At 46.7% G+C, this 27,909-nt stretch overlaps 1 protein-coding gene and 1 pseudogene across 2 annotated transcripts in view; one reads left to right on the top strand and one right to left on the bottom strand.

Moving 5' to 3' along the window:
• LOC142585866 (uncharacterized) overlaps positions 1 to 27,909 on the bottom strand; it is a 318,935-nt gene that overhangs the window by 224,396 nt on the left and 66,630 nt on the right. The window lies entirely within an intron of this gene.
• On the top strand, positions 9,131 to 9,278 carry LOC142586457 (U2 spliceosomal RNA; annotated as a pseudogene).

The raw sequence follows: 27,909 nt of genomic DNA, 5'->3' as shown, positions 1-27,909 counted from the left end.
CATTTCGCAAATTCGCCGACATTGCTGCAGTAACTGCCAGCGTTGATTAAATACGCGTCTCTATCATGGGGCACTATTGCTTGGGACCCCACCAGCGACGGCGATGGCCTCTAGACACTTTCGGGGCTGTATCTCAACGCTGTCAAGCAGCCGCAAACAGCTCTCGCCGCGGTCATCAAAGGCGTCTATAAGCGCGGGCGCGATGGCGTGATTCACTGCTGAATGGCAGCATTGGCTCGGGTCGCTGCACAACGGCGACGGATTGAAGCGGGCCCTCTTCTACCGCTTTTTAGGGCCCGGTACCTGAAAGAAACAGCTGGGATGAACGTACGCCCTGCGCGTCGTCTTTCGGATAGAAGTGGTCGCTCAACTTTTGGAGAACCAGTAATCTAAAAGGAACGGCTAATGTGTTCAGCACTGATTTTCTATTCCTCTCCCAAAAGTGCCGCCATGTACAAACTATTATGGGTGCATCGATGACTCGCGCAGCCCAGAGGTGACGACCTTCTTTCGCACCTTTCGAAATGGAAAAAACAAATACGATGGAAATATATGTGAAGCAAAGCCTCAATGAAGCGCTTAATTAAATGTTACACAAATGACGGCGACCTGTACAATTGTGTTTAGGACTTCATCGTATATGCAGCGCGTGATCTCGCGCAATGCTTATGTTTGTCAACCAAAAATGTCACAACTTTAATCTGATATAATCTATATGTTTATGCACGACGTTTACGAAGCGATGTCGAGTGTGCGATGGAGATGAATGATGCTTGTCGACTGATTAATGGCGATGAAAGGTGTGTTTACAGAGAGGTATACCACATAATTTAGGTGCATTTAAGCATCCTGTACCTTTTGTGCCACAGTGGCGCATGCGTACACATTACGGAGGATGGGCACGCGCCCCGTGGTACATACCGAATGGCTAAAGAAAATAAAATAAAATAATCTGTCCAATATGATGCGCAACTGCATTAAGAGGTCGGTGTGCGTTAGGAACACCTGTGAGGTGACAGTATACGTACGGGGGTGCCTTGCGCGACCATTGAATAACGAATACAACAACGAATTTAAGAACGCATACTTAAATTATCCTTAGACAACTCCTAGACTGAACTAGAACGGGTTCTTAAATTCGTTATTATTTTCGTTATTGATTGTACGTGCAAGCCGCCCCAGGTTATATGTAGGACTTCATTTATATATATATATATATATATATATATATATATATATATATATATATATATATATATATATATATACTTACATTCCGCACATATAACTTTCGGATATACAACCTTTGTCAGAAAAGTGCCAGAACATTTCTTTTTTCCTGAGTTCGGAACACTGAAAAAGAACAAATGTTATTTGCATGTTACCTGGCATGTGCTATTACTTGACATGACCTTGACCATGTTTCCACGCAAACTCATAAGGTGGCAGGGCTGTGTGTAGCAACAAATTGTTCGGGTTGTTGTCGCATTAGTTAAGGTGACACACTGGATGCTGATTGTAAGCAAAGAGTGAGCATTAAGTTCTGCGTTAAGCTCGGGAAAACCCCTCGTGAAACGTGGAACATGATTAAGCATGCATATTCAGGCGAGGAACTTTCAAGAAGTCGTGTTTTCGAGTGGCACAAAGTGCTTCGTGAAGGCAGAGATTCAGTGCAAGACGATCCCAAAACTGGTCGCCCGTCTACAACATAGCGATGCAAACGTTGAGCGTGCAAGGCAGTCACTGCAAGAAGACCGTCGTGCAACTGGCGTATGATATCAGGAGAACTGAATTTGGATCATGATGTGTGTAATAAGATTTTGCCCCAAAATTTAGGGAAATGGAAACTTATTGCAAAAATCCTCCCTCACTCACGAACAGACTAACAGAAAGAGGACAGACGACGAATTTGTGCTGAGCTATTGGACAGAGCCAGACGTGATCTCACATTTGTGTCAACGATTATTGCAGGGGATGAAAGTTGGTGCTACCAGTATTGTCCTCACACGAAGCGAAGCGTCGAAGTGCTGAATGGCGGAGTCATGAATCACTAGCCTCGAAAAAAAGTCAAACGACAACCTTCTAGAACAAAGACAATGATGATCGCATTCTTTGATAGTAAAGAATTGGTTCACCATGAGTATGTTCCTCCAGGTCAAACAGTGAGCCAAACTCTTTCCATCGAATTCTTCAAACGTTTGAAACGTTTGCGAGAAGCAATTCGACGTTGCCGCCCTGATTTCTGGCATTCTCAGGACTGGTTCTTATTGCATGATAATGCAAGACCCCATACTGCTTTATCTGTTAACGAGTACCTGGCCAGACATTCTGGTATTGCCATCCCACATCACCACATTCACACGACCTCTCATCGTGTGATTTTTCCTTGTTTCCGCGAGTGAAAGGGCGACTGAAAAAAAGCTTTATCAAGATATCGCAGACATCCAACGAACTCTGACAAATGAGCTTACAAGCATCGCAGTTACAAATTTCCCTGCTTGCTTCCAAGACCTCCAGAAACGTAGGCAATTGTGTATAGGTAGCCAAGGGGACTACTTTGGTAGGAGCTGGGATTATTACTTGCTAAGTGCAATTTTCTATATTTTACTACCTTTGTTCCAGAACTTTTCTGACAAAGGTTGTTTGCTCATAAATATATGCGCCAAGGTACCGATCGACCCAGCATCAGTCAACACCAGCAGCGACACCAAATTCGGGAGGGTAGGCAAAGAAAGCCTAGCTTTAAATATTGGCAAACGTCAGCAATTCCTTTTGTGCCAAACTTAGTTATAGCGGCAGCAGCAGGCCTGTACAACTGAAACCGCTATCTTGTAAAGGACAACTTCGTTGAGATGCAAACAGCGTCGTCCAGTACTGCCCGTTCCGAGTAGAGAAATATATGCACACAACACCTCACGAATCTTACTATTTCTCCATTTATTTGCTTTCTAATACTTATTATTTACTATTTCTCTATTTCTTCCCTTGATCTACTTACGAGCGACACTCGACTTGCTAGCCGGCATGGCCTTATTGTCGCGGAAGACTTTAACGCCCGCCACATAGCATGGGCCTACCACTCGAGTACAGCAAAGGGCAACAATTTCCTAACTCACGCGCAAATTAACAAATTCACAACATTAAATGACCGCCTTACCCCCGCGAGGATAGGATCGAGTGTCACGGCAGACACATCGCCAGGCATCATCTTCGCATCATCTTCGCATCATCTTCGCATCATCGTCGTACGCAATATCCAAAATCCGCGATGGACCCACATAGGGGAGACTCTCGGTATTGACCACTGCACGCTAAAAGCTATATTCCATGCAAGCCCACAACGCCGAAAGTGCAGAGAGAACGCGCAAGATGAACCGGACCGGTTTCGCAGCCTACCGGAGCAAACGGCGCCGAACACAATCACAGGCGTCGGCGATCGGACACAATATCGGTACCGTCACCTCCGTGATACCAAAGGACGCGTGCCTGCACGAGATAGACAGCCGGCTCCTTCAAGGGTGGGGAAGCCCGCAACAGCATTTTAAAACGCTGGAAAACACAGAGTGAATTGGAAACTTCGCAAGAAGGTAGCCCTCCTCGGCAGAGAAATAGAGGACCAGGCACAGAAGCTCTCTAGGCAGGAGTGGGAACATGTATGTAACAACATGCACGCAAAAAGCATTACGAACATCTGACACCTACTGTGGGACGCCTCATAGACCCCAAAAAATGTAAATCAGCACAAAGGGAAAATCCCACTAAAATAGCCCATCCATATCCAGGCGCCGATTCTTGCCTCCTTAAACAACTAGAGGCACACTACGTTTATCACACACCGCGCATTTCTCATCCGGACAACTGAAATGCTAATTCCGATTTACATGCTTTTATAGTGAAGGCTAACGTCCACGATGCCGTACAACAGTTCCGCACCAGGTCAGCTCCCGGCTAAGACAAGGTAACAAGCAAAAAACTCCGAAATTTGGATGACAGGTCCGTCAGTGCCTTCACAATTTACCTCGACACTACTTGGGGCAACGGTCAAGTACCTGAGATGTGGAAGCACGCCAAAATTATATTCATCGCTAAGTCAAGTCAGGCAAAAAATTAGGTTTGGACAAGCTGATACCCATCTTTTTCACACCACGTGCAGGGAAGGTAATGCAAGACGTTATCCTAATTTGGTTGCAGAAATACATCGAAGATAACAATCTCATTCCTCTAACATGACTGGCTTTCGACAGGGGCTATCCACACAGGAGGTCATGTTACAAATCCAGTATGAAACTTTGAACCCTAACACCGGGGCTGAACCAAGGCAATCGTTGACCTCGACCTCACAAAAGCGTTTGACCAAGTCAAGCACTCCTAAATTCTCAGTCGGCCCCAAAACTGAGGTGTGGAAGAGAAGGCCTACAGGTACATCCGTAGCTTTCTCACCAATCGAACGGGAGAACTCCATCTTGGTGACCTTAGATCCGACACCTAACATTAGGAAGTAGCAGCCCACCTCAAGGATCGGTACTACCCCTTTTCCCGTCACTGTCTTCATGTCCTTGCTTCCCAAGATACTTGAGCGTATGCATAATCTTTACTACAGTCTCTAGGCGTACATTACCTTCTGAGTAAACTGAGGGAATGACGCCGAAGTAAACGAGGCCCTCCAAGAAGCAGTCATAAGGGAGAAGTCACTTGGCGGAGACTGCAAAAGGGCACCTTCGCCAAGTTAAAAGTTATATTCGAGTATTTACCCTGGGGAATACTCTGAAGCCTGCCCTTGGTGCCACGACCGAAGAGCGGACAGCTATCATACGATACGGGCCTACCCGGCGCCACAGTGCAGTATTCAACGCGTCTTGCTCGACAGTGCGCATCACCGCAGGGTCATTAGTTCAAATCCCAGTAGACAAAGTTTTGAGGTCCAGTGCATTCTATGCACGTTTCTGAAACGTAAGCGACACGTAATGTCTCTAAATAACTATATTCTGGGCTCTAGGCGCCTAAACGACGACATCATAGTGAGTCACGGAGTAGTGGCGGACTCGACATCAATCTTGAACACGTGGGGTTCTCCTCTAACGTTCGCCCAATGCGCGGTTCACTAGCTCTTTCGCACTGCGCCCTCGTCGGGATCGAACAAGCGACCTTGCGCTAAGCAGCACAATGCGAAAGGCACTGCGACACAAAGGCGGGTGTTTTGAAGTTATGAAACCGCAAGGAATATCACGTGCCGTTCAATTGTCAGGTTATATGAGCTTATGAGATGCACAGACGAAGTGGATAAATACACAATATCCCAACCTTTATCACCTTTACTGCACGCCGCGTGTAACACGTACCTCCAAGTGATTATTTAAGCGGAGGGACATTTATTGAATTGTTACAGTAGCCGTGTTCGGGAACTACAGGTTGTTACGGTGATGGAGTTTCGGCGCCCTTCAACAGCGTCTGCTTGGAGCTCGAACAAGGTTCACCATCGGAGAGGGTTCGGCAGGGAAGACAAGGTCATGTAAAAACAAATAAGTTTAATACATCCTTACGGGTGAGCGGCGCGTTCGAGGGAAAATACAGAAACGTTCGGCGTGCTGTGCACCTGAGCGCAGGGGCAGAGAGTTGTCTACACGTGGCGGCTCGCCGGCCTTCTTATACCCCCCCATACGGGAAACCTTATTCTGTCGTGCTCCCTGGTAGAGGGCCTTGTCAAGACGCGTCGGGTCAACCTACACAGAGGAACACGGATGGAAACCATTCCATGGCGTAGAGAGGTTGAACGTAGGACAGAGGAGAGTGGGATTTGCTCATAGCGCGCATATAATCCCGTAGCACACACTCGACGGACAAGTCTTTCATACTGACGAGCGTGACGATAAGCCACGTCGTGTCTCAGGCGTCAGATATCCGTTCTATTCATTGCCGCATAAAATGAACCGCAACAAGGTATAGAAGTATTTCGTCATAATTTATCATCTGATTACGTAGAACATCGGGTTGCACTCACTGTAACTATTGTGTGGCTCAAGATACCATGCTATATAAGCCAGTTAACTGAAAACTGCACTGTATGAAGAGCGAGCAATACAGTGGCGGAGATGGAGAATTCCTCCTATAGCGAACGTATATTAAGTGGAGTCCCGCAACTATTTCTGTGCGGCACCGGCGAAGGCCGACGGCGGGGTGTGGCTGGGTAATGGGTATCAGGTAAATTAAACGAGAGCGAGCAACGCAGCCTGCGTCGACGCCCCGAATTTACTTTGAAACGTAATTATTGAAGGTTACAAAACAAGAGACCCCTTCAATATAAGTCACTCGAATTGAAAACAACACCTTCCCGCGGTTTATCCTAGCCAGTAATACGTAAGTTCTGCCTCTCGAGTAGCGTTCCAACGGCTCCACGTTTGAGATCAACTAGAAGGGGGCAAAATAATCGAAAAGTAATACGGAGGTATACCGTCTTCCGGCTAAGAACAATGTATGAGTGCGCTTGTGCCGCACCGTTCCCGTCCGTATCGTCTGTCTTTTTTTTATTTAGGAAAAATGTAGGTATCTGTACAAAGCTGCGTTATAGCGCCGCATTTTAACATAGCGAAGCGTTTTTCAAAGATTTTTGCAAATTTCAGGCCGTGGCGAAACAAACCCTCAGGACATCCCGAGAGCGTGAGAACTCTTTCATAAAGATTCGCTCTCTTTGACGTATCAGTCGCTCGGATTAGCATTTACATCTGCGAATGGCTCTTTTCTTCACCCTAGGGCCATATGATGAAATGTGGCCTGACGGCGACGTCATGATATTGACGACTACGGCAGCTCTCGTCACCAGCGGCAACAAAAAGAAAGCGGACGAATGGATAATGCAAACCCCGTTTCAAGCTTGTAATAGTTGTCGCAGCAAAATAGACGATAGTCTATAAACTGACATCCTGGCACTTTCTATCAAGTACTGCCAGCAGTGTGCCTAAGGTTCGGAAATCTATAGAGAAGAAATGTCTGAATAAGAAAGCATTCTTGATTAATCACATTTGTGGACAACATGTTCAGCGCGCTGATTACCTAAAACAAAGCTACAAGCCAAAGCTCTCAGATCCTTGTTTGAACAAAGTTTTACATCGGATTCCCCTAAACCAGTCATGCATATAAAAATAACAAAAATATTTTTTTTCTAGCACATCAAATGCGCTCAGCCTGCGTTAAGTCCTGGAACAAATATATCGGTTTGAAGAGTATTTTCGATTACTCACCCTTGTGGCACGAAGAAGTAAACAAGTTAAGAAGACCCTCTTTTTTTCTCTGCTTTTTTTGTGTGTGTTTATATACGCACAAACTAAACGCACAAAACTAAAGTGACAACTAGAGCAAGCCCTGAACAAATCCGACTACGCAGCCAAACCACGAGATGGCTTAGAGAAAGAAGAACACAGCGCTATTCCTTTACCAAAAAGAAACGAAAGCAGAGGGGTCGCGCCCTCCATTAATTGTGCGCCGTACCTCGCACAAATAAAATCAATAGAAAAAAAGGTTTGCCCAACGTGTTTTGGTGAGTACATAACAATGTACCATCGCTTCGACCGGTCTTACGACGGGAGATATGAAGCTCGAAGGGTGCGCAGGAAAATGGTGAAACACCAGTACTATCCGCGACTACGGGCTCACGACCATGCCGTTCCCAACGGCACGGCCATCACGACACTCTCGGGAAGCATCGATCGCCACCCGACGGTGCTGTCGAAAGAAACCATTTGGCACCGCGGTTGTATACAGCCCCTGGACCGTAGCTGATAACCTCAGTTCGCTGGTTTGGATCGGGCTCCTGGACTTCCGTGTTCTTAGAATCCATCCGTCTTTCCGTTATTTTTGTCACCAGGCAGCGACAGCGCGTGCTTTTGTAAACACTGACGCGTCGGTAATGGCACCCTCTTGACTTCTGCTTTTTAAATATTGGCTCGGAAAACTTCAATCCTTTCCTGTGGTTAAAGGAGGACAGCGTTCCTTTTGTCACCATCCCGTCCCCTTCTTTCTTAAAAGCGAAGGATGCGTTCAATAACGTCAAGCTCAATACTTCCTCATGCTTTCGCGGCACACCGTACGCACAAAGTGAACGCTGAAATGTTGGTGCCTGTTTACTCAAACGAAGGGAGGGATATGCTGAGCCTACATTTTTATAAGCCGCTTCAAGATGGCCTTGACTTTAGCGACGTCGCCTTTTCGTTACAACCGCAGGGGCAGTGCAATAAATTTCGATGCCCTTTGTTGCCCGTTCTCTGAAACATGGATGGAAGCGTACAAAGCGAATTCTCTGCCCAAACGTTCAGTTCATCTAGCGGAATGTGACATAGGTAATGTTTTACATCCTAGACAATATGTCTGAAACTGGCTTACGCCATTATCGCTGAAGAAACCGCTTGCCGCTGCACCCCTTCAGTCCCGTTTGCATTAGTGTTCGTTAGTTTGGGCTCATACCAGTAATACAAACATCAATTGACTCTTTATTCTTCAAAAGATGGCAATAAGAGTTGTCAACGTTACCCACTTATAGCCCGCCTCCTCTCCCCGCAATCAATTTCTGGTTACGCAACTGGGTTTGAGAGAGAGAAATGACATACCACTGCAAAAGGGCACAAACATATAAAATCTACGTGCCACAGCGTTCCACTGCAGAATATGCAGAAAAGTGGTTTCAAGGGCAGGACAAGGAGAGGGGCTTTGTTTAGGTACATCACCTAACACTGCAACGTTGAAAGTAGTACAAATCCACAATGCCTTGAAAGTGTGTTTCTTTAGACTTCTACATTTCAATTCCGAATTGTGTTTGTTACGTTCAAGTAATCAGACAGGGATGTTACCGAGTCTGTCGGCGACATCAAGAAAACAAATCATGAGTCATTCCACTCTGTGCAGGTGGATGAGCAGCAAAGTTGTTTAGCACACGACACAGAGGTGACACGGACTTCAGAACAAAGGTACGAACACATTTACCGTGATTTTTATATACATTCGCCTGGACGACGGGAGCACCGCGCCGAGTAACCGGAGGAAACTAGACATGCTTTAGACAGGACCGCCACCACAGGTGAGCAGACGGAAAGTAGATACGCAAGCGCTTGGAACGCCAACAAAGAAAGGGCACTGCGAACGTAGACGTGGCCGACGCGAGTCAAAGTGTAGTATCTGTTCTTATCAGCTTAATATGTGATACGGGTTGTATTGGGACCCAATATAATAAACGTATTCTTGTAAGTTGGCGGAGTGCTTGCAGCCTCTGACATACGGGGGTGTGAGCCATTGCTGATGAAGATATATGCTTGTCTTGAGCTTGTTCTTTATTGAAACGTAGGCTGTTCTGTACGTTGCATGCGTGATTCCAGTGAATGTGTGCACTGCTCGCTTCCCTTTGCTGAGTGCTCGTAACCTCTGCATTACGAGGGGGATGAACCACTGCATTATTGCTTGCTTAGGGGGTGTGAGCAACTGCTGATGATAATAATTTTACATAATAATAATATACATGGAACCCTAGCCCTATACAGCTCATATGTAAAAAATCAAGACTATTCCGCACTGCGAAGGTGGACAACAGCGAAGCTGTAAACGTCGTGGAAAGAAATTTTGTGGTAAATAATTCATCGCATCACTGATTGTCGCTTAGTAACGACGGCCACAATGGCTTTGCAGTCGCTATGATATACACTGACCGGCATACTCGCAACTGAACACACATTCTTTGAGAATATCAAATCGATGCACGTACGCCGCTAGGCGGTCGCTTGGGCCGGATCGGTGTGGCATCGCAAGCGAAATCTCTCGTGCAGTAAACGCGTAAACCACTCCATCTTCGGTCCCGACACATTCACATTGAAATCACCGACAACTACCCTGTGTGTCATCGCAATTAAGCTACGCAGAGTAGCCGTGAACCTTATGGGGCTATGAGCCATTGTGTATTGTGGTTGCTTACGGGGGTATAAACCATTGATGATGGTAGTTTTCGACATGCTGCTCTGTATGTCGTATGCACGGTTCGAAAGAATGTAAGCACTATTCGCTTCACTTTGCTGAGTGCATGTAGCATCTGTATTGCGAGGCTATGAGCCATTGCATTTTTATCTTGCTTACGGCGGTATGAGCGACTGATGATGATAGTTGTTGTGTCCGGACACAAAAATTCTGCGGTATCCTTGCCATACAGGGCATTTCACTTAACTTGAGCCAAACTTAAAGATATGCGAATGCCACGTAGCTGGACCGAACCATGCAAGCTGATGTTTGCCGTCGCTCGGAAATACTGAAACTATTTATTGCATTCCGCCTAATTACACAATTAGACCCTCATTAATTGAATACTCCTCAAATATTCTAATTATATGAAAAGCGTCAATTGTAGCGTCAATTGTAGAGCAACATGAAACACTCTGGATACAGCTTTCTGTTGCTCAATAAACGCTACATAAAAGTGTTTTTCCGAGCGTGAAAGAACCCCCAAATACACGCAAAATTTCCGTAAGACTGACCGCTAGAGGCATTTTGCGCGCATTCGCGGGCTTCTCTCACACTTGAAAAAACACTTTTATGCAGCATTTAGTGAGCAACAGAAAGGTGTATCGGGAGTATTTCATGTTGCGCAACAATTTTCTCATTGACGCTTTTTATCTAAATATAGTAATAGAGAAGTTGATTATTGATTAGGACTAATTATCTAATCGGGCGGAAGGCAAAAATAATAATCTGAGTATCTCCACGCGGCGGCAAACAACATTACCTTGATTCTGCTAAGTTGTGTCGCATTTGCTCATTTTTAAAGTTTGGCTCAACTTAAGCGAAACACTCTGCATACAGCTCCGCTGTAAAAAAAAAAAAAAAATATTTGCTGGCAGTAAACTAGTCCTGACCAGAAGTCTGATATCTTATTTTTAAAGAAACGCTCTCAAACTTCATCCTGCCCGCACAATTATGTGGAAATCCTAAGCATTACGATGTTTGAGTCGTTTTATTTTGCGCCACAAGTATTGATAAACGCAATGCGCTCGCATTGTTCACGATGCACAGCTGTTCCCGATCACATACTGCTAGTACCACACGGCAGGGCTCACTGCCTCCAAGTTCGGGCTGCCCGCAATGAAGATCGAAATAAGGGAGGCCTCTGCTAAGTGGCTCTTTTAGCGCTGCCATTGCTTGCAGTGGCGGGTTCGATGATCGATGCTGGGCCAGTTCCCTCCGACAAGACAAATGACTCTGACCGCTCCCCTTACGTCTTGCACCGGGCGCTGACATAGAATTTTGCCATTGCAACATTCTTTCTTCTTTCTTTTCTTTTTTTCGCGCCGGCTTTCTTGCTTTCGGAAGCTGAACGTACACTTGCTTTTGTTTCCGTCACTGCGCCGAGCAGCTGTCTCCAGCAGGAAAATAGCAAGAACCCCGGGAAGACGACAGAAATTCCCATCCGCGAATATCTTCAAACTAACTCTCGAGCCAGCCTCGTAAACGGCTCGAAAAAGGGCCCTCCGGCTAGAAGCAACGACCCCTCCCCCTCCTCCCCCTTCTTTTACTTATTTATTTTTTCCTGCTTGAAAGCGAAGGATTTCATTATCATAATTCGCTAGCCCATTCGAGCTCTCTGCACGCTTCGAAGCACCCATTCGCCCGATCCCCAAGGGGGGAAAAAACAAACAAAAAAAAAAGCTATGGGCCTTCGGCGCACGCTCCAAGAAAGCGAAGCGCCGGAACATTTTGTAAAGATTGTTACGATTGAAATTCCTGGATGGCCGTAACACACTGCCGCGTGACGTCGGTGAGCTGCCTGGTTGCTCGCCGTTTTGCTTGTTAAATGTGGCGCAACGCTGCATCGCCCCCGATTTTCAAGCTTCGTTACGCTAACGACGAGGGGCGGCAGCGTGAGCGTAGTAATCACGAACGACTTTCGTTTTCTTTGTTTTCTTTTCCATATTCCTTCGTTCTGTGTCCATTGTGCTTGTACCGGGGCGAAATACAAGGATATTAAACACAGGAGGAAAATACCAAAAGGCGCCATGACTTGCCGCTTCCTTGGGCACATCGACCCCTCTCTGTATTACGTATATTTCGCATCGCTTCACGAAGAATGGGTCATGGCTGATGACAATGGCAGATGCGAGGATAATAAACATATGGCGATCGAATCTCTCTTTTCACCACGTGTTTCGACCTTGTTCTTTCAATGCGACAGCAGTTACGTGCCACAAACAAGGTTCGCATTGCCCGTCCGGCCGATCGGGCGTAGGCTCCGTTACCCTGACGACGACCATTGTCATCGACGTGTTTTTGTCGTCGTCAGGCCACCTCATCATCCCCAGCTCAACCATCGCTAATGACGAAGAAAAAGAATCTACATCCAAAGCCGCCGCCACACTGGGATTCGAGCCCAAGTCACTGCAGTCTGTTGTATAGCTATTTTTTGACACTTGCGAGACCAAGTTTCTGATCCGAAAATAAATAAATAAATAAATAAATAAATAAGGGAGCAGAATCGACCTACATTCAATCTTGAACGTTCAAACAGGGCGAGCTTTATCTCCGTTATGGCACATAATGCAAGGAAATTAGTGATGTAGAAAGCTTTATTAGTTGGTGTAGGCACCTCAGCGTCGACAGCGAGACAGTTGTTTAAAAACTCGCAAAGAAGAGGCTTTCCCCACGCGTGAACGGGTGCGTCAGGCAAAGGAGCCAGAGGAGGTCTCGCGTTCTTTGCTCAGATATGAATGTGGCACAGAACTCCTGCATGCCTGAGAGCACGTTTTTCAATAGCGAAGAGCGACATTGAGGCGGAGAAATTGCCGGCCCATACTACCAGGCTAACGCCGTCTTGGTAGCAAATGTCTTCAACAAACAATAAACAAGACACTCGTTTAATTTTAGATGAGATCATAGATGCCATCGGCGTACACTTACATTCTAGATATATTTTTGACTCGGAGTTAAGAATCTAACTTTTTATTGGGCGAGGTTTACCCCAGAAGGACAAACGATGCCGGAACAGTGTAACTATTTTATTCCACTTATATTTATTCTTACGCTTCGTCAATCCTTACAGCGGCGCTGGGCCACGTGCTTCAATATGTCGGCGGTGAGCAGCGGTTGGCAACACAGGAATAGAATCGAGTAAAAGAAATCCTCGCGTTATACCGGCCCAACGCTCAAATTGTAACGATAGCGGCGAGTACGGTCTCCGGTCGTCGAAGTCTGCAGGGCTCACCATTATAGCGATGCTTTTTCCGATGCTATTCCTTTTCACGCTTTTCGCGCTCCGTACGTCGTCATCGCGATGCTCAGCCCGCTTTATCAATGGGACCAGCTGGCCGTGAACGATAGATGATAAGAGCGGCCTAGAGTCGACCGGACGGCATCACTATAAATGCCGGCCCAGGACTCCCACGTCAAATGCATCCACTTTTGACACAGGACTCGTACGCTCCGAACTAATCGCTGGCGCTCGCGTGCATTCGAGAGCATGCAGTACTATTCGCAACGCGCGCACAATTTGATCAGACACGCCTCCTTTGCTAGATAATTCGCGAAAGCAATCAGGAAATGCCGGATGCTCAAGGACGGCCTTGCCTCCAGCGACAACTTGATAACAATGACAGTGCGGTGAAAACAAACGCTGACACAAAGTGACAACAGCGACGTGCGGTGTTTCCTTAACTCGAGAAAATCGCCGTTCCCGCCTCGAAGACGCTGTTAACAGGCGTACCCATAGAGAAAGAAATTCAACAAGAGGGGACACTCTTCAAAAACTGGCAACAGGAAACACGTCACGCCTAGTTTCAACAACATCCGTTAGTTGACGCGAGCATCAGAAAAAAAGAATGTGAAATGAACTTCCAGACAACGTTTTATTTTTTTTTTATTCTTTCCCACTAAAAGCGAAAAAGTTTTGCGTGTAAATGAACTTATACTTTGCAACTCATGTTCGTTGCGTTGCCTAGCAACAAGCTAGCGGCATGCCAGACGCACGTGCCTACATCATGCGCCAGATAAGCCGCATGCATGCAGGAGTGAGCGAGGCCGGATGCGCATGTGAAGCTCGCGAGCTCGGCGACCCGTCTCTTTTGGATGTTGCCCGTTTTTCGGGCTCCCGGCGGTCCCTTGTGTTCCGTCTGCATTGCGACACAGCACCGCTGCACTACTGGTCTACAGCAAGGTGAGGAATTTTGTTTGACAGTCTGCGACGCACTTCAAGCCCATTTAGGCTTACTGCACAAAACTGAACCTACATAGTGACGCAGTTATCGAAAAACAGCTCCGCAGTCCAAGCCTAGATAATATGAGTTAATTACTCGTAGTGGGAGATGTTTGCGACGCTTTCCATGAGCCCGAGCATAATTATAACTTATTTCGGTAGTTTTTGCGCACGCTCGCCGCACCTGGCTTTCTGACGAAAAGCACCTTGGCCGTGTGACGCAGTTTTGCGTGTACTGAATCTTACCGGGACAAGTTTTGGCGCTTTCTCTGACCCCAGAAATTATGGCAACTAATTTCACTACTTTTTGGGTACTTTTCAAGCACAGTTGCCGCGCTCGGCGTAGTGGTGCAGTTAGCGAAAAGCAGCTCGGCTGTGTGCCGCAGTTAGTTTCGCGTGTACTGAATCTTACTGGTAGAAGTTCGTGAAGCATTCTCTGACCCGAAAAGTATTGCAGTTTATTTGGTAACATTTTGGGATATGTTGAGGCATGCTCGCCGCGCCTGGGGTTGTTAAGCTGTTAGCAAAAAAGCAAGCCGGCCATAGTGAGTTAGTTTTGCGTATACTGAATCTTAGTGGGACAAGTTTGTGACGCATTTTACAGCCCTGCAACAACATATACCTTATTTCGGTACTCAGGCTTGTCGAAAACGCGACGAGCGATTGCTGAGAGTGATAACACGGGAGTGTTGCATGCGTCGGCAGGACGCGTAAAAGATAACACGGAGGAGCTCAAGAACATGACATTTATGTATTCTGAGCAACTGAAAACAGGCTTTGCACCCACGAATCTGTCTTGAGTGCGACTAGAAGGCATTCTGCGAGCGTGTAACATGGTCTGGCTGAGCCTGTGTTGTAGACTGAGGCCAAGTTGTTTTGGAAACGCGCAATCACCCGCGTGTTTGTGCACTTTAAGTGCAGGAAATAATGCCCGGGAAGGGAGGCGGGCTTGAAAATCGGATATTTTGTTCAGATTTTATGACATTGTTTGGGAGTACTTGCGGCGAAATGTACGTAAAAGTGAATTCATCTGTAATGCCGCTCATTCACCACTTACGCACGTTTCGCCTCTACACGCAATACTCCTGTTAGGTCAATATACCAAAATGATACATGCTTGCAATTTACTTTCTTTCAGCTGATGGCATCCGGTGGAGCTTCGCATGGCAACGACTGCTTTACCTGGTGTCCCAACTTTGGATGAATGTAGAAGCCCGGAACGAGTATTTATATAGAGCAAAATAAACATTTCATCATTTCAGAAGACGCCTTGCGTTTTCTTTATGAAATTGCACCTGACGGATTCGGCGGAGTCTTGTAAAGGTCGTTCGCAATCATTTTTACTAAATAATGAAACGATTCCACGCCAAGGCCACGCGGGGTTCAGCAGAAGCGAAAAAGTGTGTCTCCCTTCACTGTGTCCTTGTCAATTGTGCGCGCAAAAAAAATATTTTACTATGAAGCGAAAAAATAAAGCCGCGCCGAACGGCGGAGCCGGCGCAGCGTGTACCAACTGGTGTTCAAAACGCGCGCGCCCAAAACCGGAAGAAGTTAATACCATCCGCTTGGTGTGCTACAGTCAATTCGGCCGCTGGGCTCTATGGTAGTGCCCGCTCTTGTTGAAATTTCTTTCTCTATGGCGTACCTGCAGTAAACCACCATTGACGGGAGGCGCCAAAGTTCATTCGAACAGCAAAGCATTCCTTCTCGACTTGCAACATTTTTCCCGTTTTTATTGCTAGGCATTCTTGCGAGTTCAATTTTCCGTAACGTGCATCTAGCCGGTATTCACCCGTTATCGTGGACCGATGGCGAAGATCGCGCAGCCTAAAAATGAGGTCCGATCTGCCACTGAGAATTGGAGCCATTAGACATGTGCCACACGTGCCGCTCTTTAATGAACCTCGTCGACGCCAACTTGGGTCACTGGGTATAAATCAACAAGGTAGTTACATCTACGTAATACAAAGCATTACGTAGATGTCAGGACTGGAGTTGACTCTGCTTAGAATTTTGTTTTATTTACACGGCTGGTGACGCCGGATCTTTTCTCCGGGAACTTCGGAGCACCTTCGTACTCTTACAGATGCCTTCCTTTCTATTTGCTTTCTTTACACGACAACGACGCTTCAAAAATCACACAGCATGCATGCACCAAGAATATCCGACCAAGGCTCCGCAGCGTCATTTCCGAGGCATACCTCCGTTTCAGGAACCCATGACTCCCGCGCATGTCTCTGATATTCTCGAAGTGAACGCTTTCTGCTACACGGCGTGCTTTTCATTATACTTAAGTTCGCTATGTATTGCTACACTAAAGCTCGGCGAGGCTCGTAATAAATCGTTACGTGAACCTCTGCCTTGTAATTTATCTGATGAAACTCCACAAATCACGACGCAATGACGAGGTCCTTTTGAATGAGGCGAAGACGTCACGACCACTCGAAAATCTTCGGAAAGAGCACTAGAGAACAAACAGACAACTCCCCTTGAATCTAAACAATAAGAAAGTGTGCAATCATTTTACGGCCGAAAACCATATGCGTTTTGTGACTGCTGGAGCGATACACGCGTATACGGCGTTGGATTGCGCACTGCAAGCGCACTGCAACTAGAAGTGACTACTGTGCTTGTGTTCACCCGTTTTTTTTTTCCTCTTTTTTCCCCACTTAAGAAGAGCCGTATGTAACTTTGTTCCAAAACAACGGCCACAACGAATGCTAGCAGCAACCGGCGAGCACACGCACCCCGCGGGCGCACAGCTATAGGCTGAAAAAGCACTTGCAAATGCATTCAGGAAATAAATCACAGATGAATGACGCAGAGCAAATTGCTCACGCCGCGCAAGCCCACTTCTTACGCTATCTCCCAAGAAAGCTTTGGAATTGAATCTAGGGGAGGAAGGCAAAAACGACAAGGCGAACTCCACACAGGCATATGAGGGAATCCCGTATTTCTCCATTCATTCAATTTTATTTGAGTCTCTCTCGTGGGCCTATCTTTTCAACCACCACTTTCTTTTCTAGCGCAGTTCTTTTTATTTCTCCTCTCTGCAGGATTCAATGCAACTGCGAGTCAGAATAATACAATGATAGGCGAACTCTTCTTTTCATCCCGAGTATAAAACACATGAGCTTCGCGCACGAAACGTTCCGGGACACGTTGTCCAAAAGTTAGATCTGGCCCGCAGAACGCATAACGTTTTTTTTCTTCTTATAACCCAACTATATGCTGTAAGAATAACTTAAGGTGAGAGATATACCTACATTGATGGATCATAACATTCGAGAGCATGGAAACCTGTAATCTAAATTATCACGCCATTGCAAATTCATGGTCGTTCACCCAGTTTTCAATTCCACGCACATCAGACAACCACGTTCATCTGCACCCAGCGTACGTCGCACTCCCACACTCCATCTCTAGGCTTCAATATTGCTGATCGTTACAGATCCCACACCCAATCTCTAGGCTTCAATATTGCTGATCGTTACAGATTATGCATTAGACTTGCGACTCGTGTTTTGTGTTCGCATTGTACGGACAATGGACGCCGTCTGCGCGGCGAACACCACGTGCCACTTGTGCACCGCGCCTTGCTTATTCGATCGTTTGCGACACCTTCATTCAAAGCTGAATCGCATGACACTTGCCTGTTAACCACACAGGAAGGAGCAAGAATGGCTCCGTAAAGTCGGGTGCAATAAATATCTGTATTCTGTCGAGGTATCATTAAATTCATATTGCGTTACTATAGTGTTACACTAGCCTATAACTGCCGACAAACACCCAGCAACACTCACCACCAACGCAAACGCATTGTGCATAGCATAGCAAGAAAAAGGCAAGCCAATTCACAATGTAGTGCCAGTGCGCGCACCTATTTTCGACGTAATAAAAATATAAATTACGGTATAAAACCTGCACGTATAATGTCACGTCCCATGAGTCTCATAAGCACGAAAGAAGGTTGAGCTTCTCATATTTCTTATATTCGGCTACACCATTATTGGGTCACAATGGGTATGCGCCCGGTTTTAGGCCAGTCCTTCAAATTGTAGGCCAGTCCTATGTATGTGCCACTGTGACAAGGGGTAAACAGTATCCTTAGGTTAAGTTGGATATGCGTCGTATGACTCTGTGCCCACACGTTTGCCGACGCCATTATTCCCTCGACAAGCATCGCTTTCGTCCTCGAGGCATCGCTGTACGTCTCACACACTGTGCATCCGCCTGATTTGAGAGAGGGGGGCTCTTTTATGAACACAGGAGAGTCCGCCAGATGTGGTATTTGCATTTCGGCGTAGCATGTGGTGCATATAAAAATCCCATGCCATTAAAGTCGGACCTGTGTAGTGCATAAGCACACACATTACATGAGGCGACACGTTGCATAGGATGAAAACACGAATTTGTACATGTCGCATTTAGATGTACAGCATTCATTTACCCGCTTCGTGAAGGCTTCGCTTAACATAGTATTCAGACGTGCGCATTGGATCTGCACAACGTTCTTTTTTTTTCTTTGGTGTTGTTATTTCTTTAACGTCCAGCCGAGCTCTTCACCCCGCAATAAACGCCAGACTAGTCTCTACATATTCTGCGTGCCACAAACTCCCGATGCGCGAGACATTAAACGAGATTCCAAGTTTTTAGCTCAACAGTAGGCTACGGGTCTTTCACTGCAGTTTTCAAAACGACCTCCACGGCGATGAGCTCCTAGTTTTCGTTAAACGTTTTCTTTCTTTTTCTCGTTCTCTCTTTAATACTGTCGCCAACGCTACACTAAAAATAACTCGAACGTGAGATGGTGGAGGAAAACGCGAAAACAGGTTTTCTGGAGCCCTGAACATTCTTTCACAGAACTTCCATCCTGAATGGTCCGCGTGGAAACACTTTGAAGCCTATTAGCATACATGGACGCCTTTGATTATTTCAATAAAAGATTGCGTGTTTCCGGCGAGTGTGAGCTGTGCGCTCCGACTGTAGTTCGAAGTAACATTTCTAATCATCTGTGCTCAGCTGCCAGAATTTTGGCTCATCCGTGGGTGATGTCTCTGGCAGGGCGATCTTAAAAGCTGAGTTGTCCATTGAATGCGCTAAAAAGGATTTCCATGTCAGTTAAAAAGACTGTTCTTGTAACAGCGCGAGTTACATGGCGAGCGCCATGTTCAAGCCGCGGACGCTTTCGAGAACGGCGCACACTACAGGCAGAACTATGTTAAAGGGAATCGAACATACACTGTTCTAAATGCCGGATGCACAACAAATAACTGAACATTTTCCACGCGTACTCCCTACTGAATACTCGATGCAAATGTACAAGTACGGGAGCTATGACACGCTATGATATCCCATGCGCCGGACAAGATCCGACATTCGTGTTTCCATGCGCTCCACCAACCTAGTTATATTTCTCTGTGATGTCTGCATTAGGTGAATTTCCTATAATAACTAGTGAAACGACTAAGCTCACGCTCTTCAGTTAGAGCTAACGACTTGCGCAGTTTGAGTTCCCACACGTTAATGATGCTCGTGCTTCTTAAAAATGTATTAATAAAGCGCATGCAATCTCTGTCCCTCCGCGATATGCTATATACGGCACTTTTATTCAGGAGTGCCACATTGACGAGGCCATTAAATTTGCGTCAGCTAATTGCCTCCTCAGAAGGTCGTTGGCGATGACGCACTCCAGACAGCCAACACAAAGAGCCTGCGTGTGCGCCCACGACAGCTTGCCATTTCGACAGCTTTCACTTGAAGCTCCCGTAATGTAAAAGATATTGGCCCCAACAGATCGGAGCATGCTGGGAATTGATAAATACGACAGTGTTGAGGAGCTGGCGATCGTGGGCTAGTGTTTGACGTGAGTCTGTCGCGAGAAGCTGCGTTCCCTGTAGACGGACAAGAGATGGGAGGCAACTGGTGTTGCGTTGTCGGGTGCACGAACACAGTTGGAGGCGATGTTGATCGTGTTCAGCCCTGGTTAGGACTACCACAGTTGCCGATTTCGTGTCACAGTTACCGGCGGACCTAAGCGTCTGACCTGAAGCTCATTAAGTCATTAGAATAAAGAAAACTGTTTTATAATTCAATTTTGACAATAAGAATTTGAAATGTACTATTCTTCATTTCGTACACTGCAAACACAAAGAGGCAGAGGCGACGTCACGGCTCATTCACAAGACCAGTACGTTGCCATTTTCGAAGGCTGCCAGTCGCACTTACCAGCAGTTCCCTAAGTTAAATGTCAATACGCACATGGGCGTATTTTTATGTATTGTTATGCTGACTAACTATTTAGCTTCCGAGGTAAAACGTTTGCCTCTTATCCCAAGTGGACAAAAAAGCGGAGACTCCCCAAGCTTTGACACAATAACTTAAACAGTTCGTTCAGCAGCGAACAGTGTCAGTAATCGGAATTTCCGCGAAAAAACTGCGCGTTCTCCAAATGAACTATAACACGCGCAGATTCTTAATATATGTCTGCTTGTTGGAACACATTGTGTGCTTGAAGAGAGTATGAAGAACGATAAGTTGGCAGAATAAGAACGCATGCTACGGTGTTCCGCTCGCTGTTTTCAAAGGTGTCCGGTCGCTCATAGCAGCCCGACTCAAAGTGATGCGACAGTGCTTACATGCACAAAACCTGCGCGCTTTGTCATGTTCTGACATTATTTGATGTCGATGATGCGCGGCTTCCATTATATTTCAAGCGAACGACGCGCGGCCGTTGTACAATGCCGATGTTAACAAATGCACTGATCAGTGCTTTCGACACTCAGCGGCACTCTTCCGGGGAAATTGTGCGCTCTATGAATCAAAGTACAAATGCGGAAAGCAGAGCTTCCCAACATATTATAACGAGTATGCAAAGCGCTCCCTTGAGAAGGGGTAAACACAGCTAAAATTGCAAGCAGCGCGTATCAAATCCATGGTTAAAAAGCTACGTTTGATCTCCACGTTGCAGCGCGACGTGTGGCGCTGAGCGCTGACTCTCATGGTATCGGGTCGAATCTGAAGGGCGATTAATGTCCATTGAACTGGTCAGGATCGAAGTTGTCATCATGCATGTGACAGCTCCGAAGAGCTGGTGCAGCTGACATTCGTCACAAGAAGGCATCGCGCCAATGGTCCAGCGCGCGCCCAAGAATCCACAGAGCGCGTCTGCCCTCCGTCGCTATCGTTATCCGATCCGGCCGGACCGACATACCTTGCGCGCCTTCCCCGCTGGTGTGGCGCGCGTGACGTCATACGAAGGTGTTCTCTCGGCTCCTCGGTCACGGTTCGGTTGCATTGTTTTTTTCGCTTATTCGCTTATTTGCGGAACAATTCTGATACGAGACGCGTCTCGGAAACCTAACATTGTCATTACCTTGTCATGTTCGAAAAATCACTGTAGTTGCCCTTTGGGCCTTCTATAGTTACCGAGCAACCCGAGTGTTTAGTGAGGCCCCAGTATTTCCTTTCGATGCTCACCAATTAGCACGTCTTACGTCGTCCCACCTCGACTATATGCAAGAGGCCACGTGGCCACGCATCGATCTGCTCGTTGAGAAACAGGAGAAACGTGCGCACGCAGAGTGCGTACATGTCGTGCAACGTTTACTTAAGCAAGAAAGCGCGCGTGCGTCGACACCCACACGGCCAGGCTGCAACTCGCTTCGTGTATCCTCTCGCGCATGTGATACAACGAAAGCGACTTGCCCTATAGGTAACGCGAATGTTCATTCCATTACGAGATGGAGTTCATGTTTCCTCAGATAAAACTGCTCCATGAAGCAAAAGCTGGAGTCGCCTAACAGGGAACCGTCTGCCCATACCTCTTCATACACAATACACACGTAGAAATGTCGTGTCCCTTTTTTTCGCAATCTTATCACCCTTGGTCTCATTCGCCCTTCATCCAGTGTAGATAAGCAAACCGTATTTTCTCTGGTTGATACAAGAATGAGCGCTCTATGCGCACTTGTCTCGACTTCTTCCAGAATGGAGGCAGCTATCTGACAGCACGGACAAGTGGGCGCGTAATCAGGTGTATCCCACGCATAATTCCTGTAAGCGTAAAGACAAGTATGCCTCGAAAGCTGCCTGTAAACGTTGTACGCCGAATGCGAAGCTGTCCACGCATAAGTACACTGCTGGGCAACGGCTTCACATTTCCATGGCGAGCTACTTCGCCTGAGGAACACATGAGCGACGGCCCATTTCCGCAAACGGAACTCGGCCACTTTCCAACACCTGACGCCCGTCGCCGCAGCTTCTACACTGGTGCACGGTTTAAGTGCAAATAGCAACACGCACTGCTCGTACGCGATAAGCCTCCCCGATACGCCATAAGCTAAGCAAAATTCAGTGCAATAGAGAGAGGCAAAGGGAAAGAAAAATCAAGCAGAAGTGAGGTAAAGTGCACTTAAATAAGCCACGTCACTCGACCGTTGTCGCCGCTTTCGCCTTCGCCAAATAAACGCTTCCAACAAAGCACTCACGTACCGATGCTCCTGCACTGCTTCTGCCATTGTGTGTTAGCATCAGATAAGAACACTTCCCCTCCCCTCTCCGCCACCTTCCATTCTTTTCTGTTTTTTGTTTTTCCGGAACGTGCGGCGACGCGCAAGCGGCTTCCCGAACGCTGCTGCCGGCATGTCTGGCTTGCAAACCGGATTGTTTATGCCGCGCCAGATGCAGCGCATTATCGAGGCTCACGCACAGCGCCACCCACGTGCGGCAGGTCCCGCGTCACCCGAGGTGAAAGCGAGCTAAGTGCCGACAACGCGCGCACAATGCGAGCGCACTTCAACGCTGTCGTGCACGTTGGTCTAAGCCCCGCTTTCCTGCCGGACGTGCTGTGGCACACGAGCGGGACATGGGAGAGGCAAAGTTACGCGCTGAAGGTGTTACGAAAGCACGGCACTTCTCTGCGTCGTTTATCCTGTACTTTGTTTACTTGAAGTTACAAGCAGGGACTGACTTGAACACCTGGCGTTCAGGCTTTTTTGCTAGAAAGTTTAGGCTACACGTTCTGTCGAAACGTTGAAAAATGGTGATCATGTGGGATAGCAGGTATGGATCCATTAATAAAAACAGCAACGACACAGTACACACATATATAGGCACGCACCAGCCTCAAGGCTAAATGTATACTGTAGAGGCTTTAAGCACGCAACCATACGCAGAAGCAAAACCGTGGAGCATATATGCCTACGAGCGCGCGTTCTATGAACGTTGCATGCATTCGCTTACGCAGATACCGTTGTCATTTGAATGTGTCTTAGGTCATTTAGCCTGCCTCACACAATAGAGGCCTGCGATGAACTTTTTATTCACATACTTAGAAAACATTGGTCAACTCGACAAATTTTAGTTCTACCCTGTCACGCTCATGCAAATTTCACGCAGCGCATCCTGTCACCTCATTGTAGGACGGTGCATACACTGAAGGACTTTACCATAGCATGCCTTTGCCCATGAGTCAGAAAACTTCACTTATTCCTTTCTTTTTTTTTTTTTTTGCACCTCTCTCTTTCGCTTTTTCTCTCCCCACAGCCCTTCTCCACGCAGAGTAGCTTGTCAGCGATGTCTATACGCCGGCTTAAATTTCTGCCTTTCATTACTGCCCCCCCCCCCCCCCCCTCTCTCTCTCTCTCTCTCTCTCTCTCTCTCTCTCTCTCTCTCTCTCTCTCTCTCTCTCTCTCTCTCCCCCCGCAGACGCATGCCATCGCTCAGACGCCTACACTGCTATACAGTTCGCCGCACAAAACTAGCCAGGGGATGAACTGAAAAATGCCAGCCCTGTTTTCTTCATGCTTACTGCTTACTACATTTCGCTCGGAGACAGCGCTATATATATACATATATATATATATATATATATATATATATATATATATATATATATATATATAGAGAGAGAGAGAGAGAGAGAGAGAGAGACGCACCTTTACTGGAAAGTGATCAGGTTTGCCTGGCGGCACGCCTAGCATGCTACTCCAAATGGGGTTGAAATCCGGGCCAGTTGGTACATACTTGAAGGAAAAAAACCAGTAAAAAAACAAATAGGAGAAGATGGGAGGTTCACACCACAACGACCAGTTGTTGTGGTGTGAACCTCCCCTCCTGTCCTTTGTGTTTTTTTACTGGTTTTGTTGCTTCATGCTACTCCAAGTCAATGTATTGATAGATGGAACGATACACACAGGACATCATAGCTACCACTATAGGTATATGCCACATTATCGCAAACCGGACGCTGCCCAATATTAGCTGTAGTCGGAGCGAAGTGCTGGACATGTCCGTCGTGAGCTATTCCGCAATTTAGGGTCTCGACGCCTGCGAGTTCTCGCAACAGCTCCGCGCGGAACCCGTTGGAGCCGCGGCGCATGCAGCGTCAGCGCCCAGATCTCACGCGCGACAGGCCGCTACGCTCTGCGCGTGTGCGGCCATCATCGTGCAGTGTGAGCTCCGGTGGTGCGTGAACACTCGACCCTGTAGTTATCCTCAAAAATAATTATACCTGCATTTTATTTCCTGCTCGCATTCATGCGTTAATCCGTTTATGCAGGGTGTCTCAGCTATCATGCATCGCGTTCGTTTCTTTAAAAAAAAAGCACGAGTCATAATAAGCGAAGGTAATCAAGTGCATATTGCTCACAGTCAAGTAGAGCAGCCACCAGAAATGTTTGTTGATGCCATTCAATTCAATAATTATTTGCAATTAGGTATTTCTTATAACTCCTCTAAATGCCGGGCTGTCAATGAAAAACTTGTAGGAAATTGAAAGAAACTTAAATCTGGCATGTTTCCAGCCAGGTTTAGTGCTAGGGCAAAAAGAAAAAAGAAAACACACAAAGGTGGCGTAGCCACTACCTTGGCTTTGAACGCATTTCTTGTTTTGGGGACGCCAGCCCTTCGCTCTCAATTTCTCTCAACCTGACAAAATTGCGGACACAAACACAACGTGGCCGTCTAGCCCAAACTATTTTTCCAAGAAAAATAGTTTGTTTTCCCTGCAGAAAAGAAACGCACGCTTTCTGAAGGGCTCTGAAAGATTTTGGCCATCTGGAATGCTACAATGTATGCTCCAATTCTCGTTACACTGACACACTCAGCACAACGATTCGTCTCCCTATCGGGATGTCTCCGTCAAATCATAATTGTTTAACACGACCAGGGAAGACCTGCCGGAAAGTTGCGAGCTCAATTTATTACGAAGTGGTCTGGTCACTTTAGGCTCCCATCACCTGACGCCTGCTGTGCAGCGCAAAGAGTGCAGACCGGCCTTTTTTTTTTTTGTGAAGCCGAGCGTGTTAAACGGCTGAAGGCCTCAATGTCGACGTTCGATGAGTGCTGTTAGGCCGCCCCGGCCGTTCGGTGGTCGTGAGAGAACTGACGTGCGAGGTGCCGTGGCCGTCCCGAGCGTGACGTTACCGCGCGGGCCAGATTCAGCTGAACTGCGTCGCTGTGCTCTCGCCGCACTACTGCACTTCGCTATGTAGAAGCCGCTACGTAAGCGCCAACGTGGTTTTGAAGACTCGATTTCTCGCCAATGCAGATCTGGTTCCGTGGCTCCTGCGTGATCTCAACGCTGTACGAGTTAGCTCCGAGGGTAGGCAAGCAGGCCAGAATAGGTTTAAATCAAAACCGAAGTGTAAAAGGTATGGGCGGACGAATACAAACTGTTTTACGCCCTATCAATTATTATTATTATTATTATTATTATTATTATTATTATTATTATTATTATTATTATTATTATTATTATTATTATTATTATTCAGCGTTCCGATTCAGAGATCTAGTATCAAATTGTACCTGTATAGTATTCATGTTTTCAAGTTTCCTAAAAAAATCTTTGTTACTCTGTATTACCGGTGAGTTCTCCTTTTCTAGTGTGTATACCTTATTGTATTACGCTGTCTGTCAGGTGTTGCGTCCTCTCTCTCCCTTTCTTTCTCTCTCTCTTTCTCTCTCTCTCTGTTTTTTTTTTAACCAAAGTGACGTCATCGCCCCGAAATTTATTGCGGCGATGCGAACTATTCAACATCTACTAAAGAATAAAACATTTTTCAAGAGTCCTTTCTGTATCTCAACAGAATGAAAATCAACTTTGATTTCACTTGTCCTTCATTCACGACTTCCCTCCGCCAATATGCACAGTAAGAGCGCACTTGAAGAGCTCGCGCAATGGCATTTCAGTGGCAATTCCAGAATTTTCCACACCAGCTTGATCTTATACAACTCAACAACAAGGATGGATTACAAACTAGGTCACACTGTCGCACATTTTTTAAGTCGCAATGCAAGCGCAATCTTACTTTGTCGAATTGTATTACTATTATTTAGAACAAAAGAAATGAAAACGCAAGCACGTCCAAAAAAAAAAGCAAAGCAAGCGCGCTCTCATATTTGGCATGTGCAATAATTTGCTACTTATTCGGCGCGTGGAACATATAAGTAAAGGCAGGAATCGTGTCTAGAGAACAGTATGGTTGCTGCAGCGGAAACGAAGTCAGCACAGCTGAGCAGGAGAGAGAGAGAGAGAGAATAATTGGAGGAAAAAGACGACAGAGGTTAACCAGAGCTCGGCAGTAATACAAAGAAAGGAGGGGGTGGGAGTAGAAAACTGCGAGACCGAGAAAGTACAAATGAACAAAAGTAAGAATCATGTGCCTCGACAGGCAAGCGAGCGGGCTAATTCCATTACATATACCATCAACGGGTCTGAAGGTATACACTTAATGTAGCCATTAAGTGTGCATGTCTCTGTAGTATCCATTTATTTATTTTAGCATTTATCGCACGCACGCACGCACGCACGCACGCACGCACGCACGCACATACATACATACATACATACATACATACATACATACATACATACATACATACATACATACATACATACATACATACATACATACATACATACATACATACATACATACATACATACATACATACATACATACATACATACATACATACCGCATGTACACAGAAAACCTAAAGGAATAGTAGAGAAAGAAGATATGAAAGGAAGGCTAATACACTGCCCAGTTTTCTACCCTGCACATGGGCAAGGGATGGGAGAGAGAAAGAGAGAGAGAAAAGGCAAGAGATAAAATTATGCGCGTGCGCTAGTATGCGCATAGTAGGCGCTCAAGTATGTCACTTTCGGATATATACTGCCTACAGCGCACATGAGTCGGACTGCTGAGCTCTGATAAGCAAAAACCTGCTCATCAACTCGCGACCCACAGGGCACTGCGCTATTACTCCTTCGCCCTTCTCTGTCCGCCTTCCAACGGAACAGAAACGTGAAGGCCAGCGGTGTTACAGCAGGCACGCCGTCGAGAGGCGAACTATCATTTGCATAATCAAACAGCTGAGAGGCCCCACGACCTCCACAGCGCCCCTGCGCACGCGCAGCTGAAGCCAACACGGCCGGGTGCATCGTCCTCGCGAGGGCGGCACGCAATCTGGTGTCCCCATTTGCCGCCCACCACTGCAGCTGTGCGCGCTCACCTGCAGCGTCGTGCTCCTATACATAGCCGCAGCGGGCCCGCTGCGCTCGCTGCTCCCGCCCCCTCGCTTAGCCTCGGTCCAGTCGGTCCCAGACGCAACGGACCGCTCCTTGGTTCCGTTTCCAGACGATGCCCACACGCCCGTAGACGAAACTCATCTCGTTCCACGGAGGGAGAGAG

Source organism: Dermacentor variabilis, chromosome 6 (assembly GCF_050947875.1).
Source record: "Dermacentor variabilis isolate Ectoservices chromosome 6, ASM5094787v1, whole genome shotgun sequence".
NCBI lineage: Eukaryota > Metazoa > Arthropoda > Arachnida > Ixodida > Ixodidae > Dermacentor > Dermacentor variabilis.
Note: the sequence above shows the minus strand (reverse complement) of the source record. Positions and strands in the feature narration are given on the sequence as shown.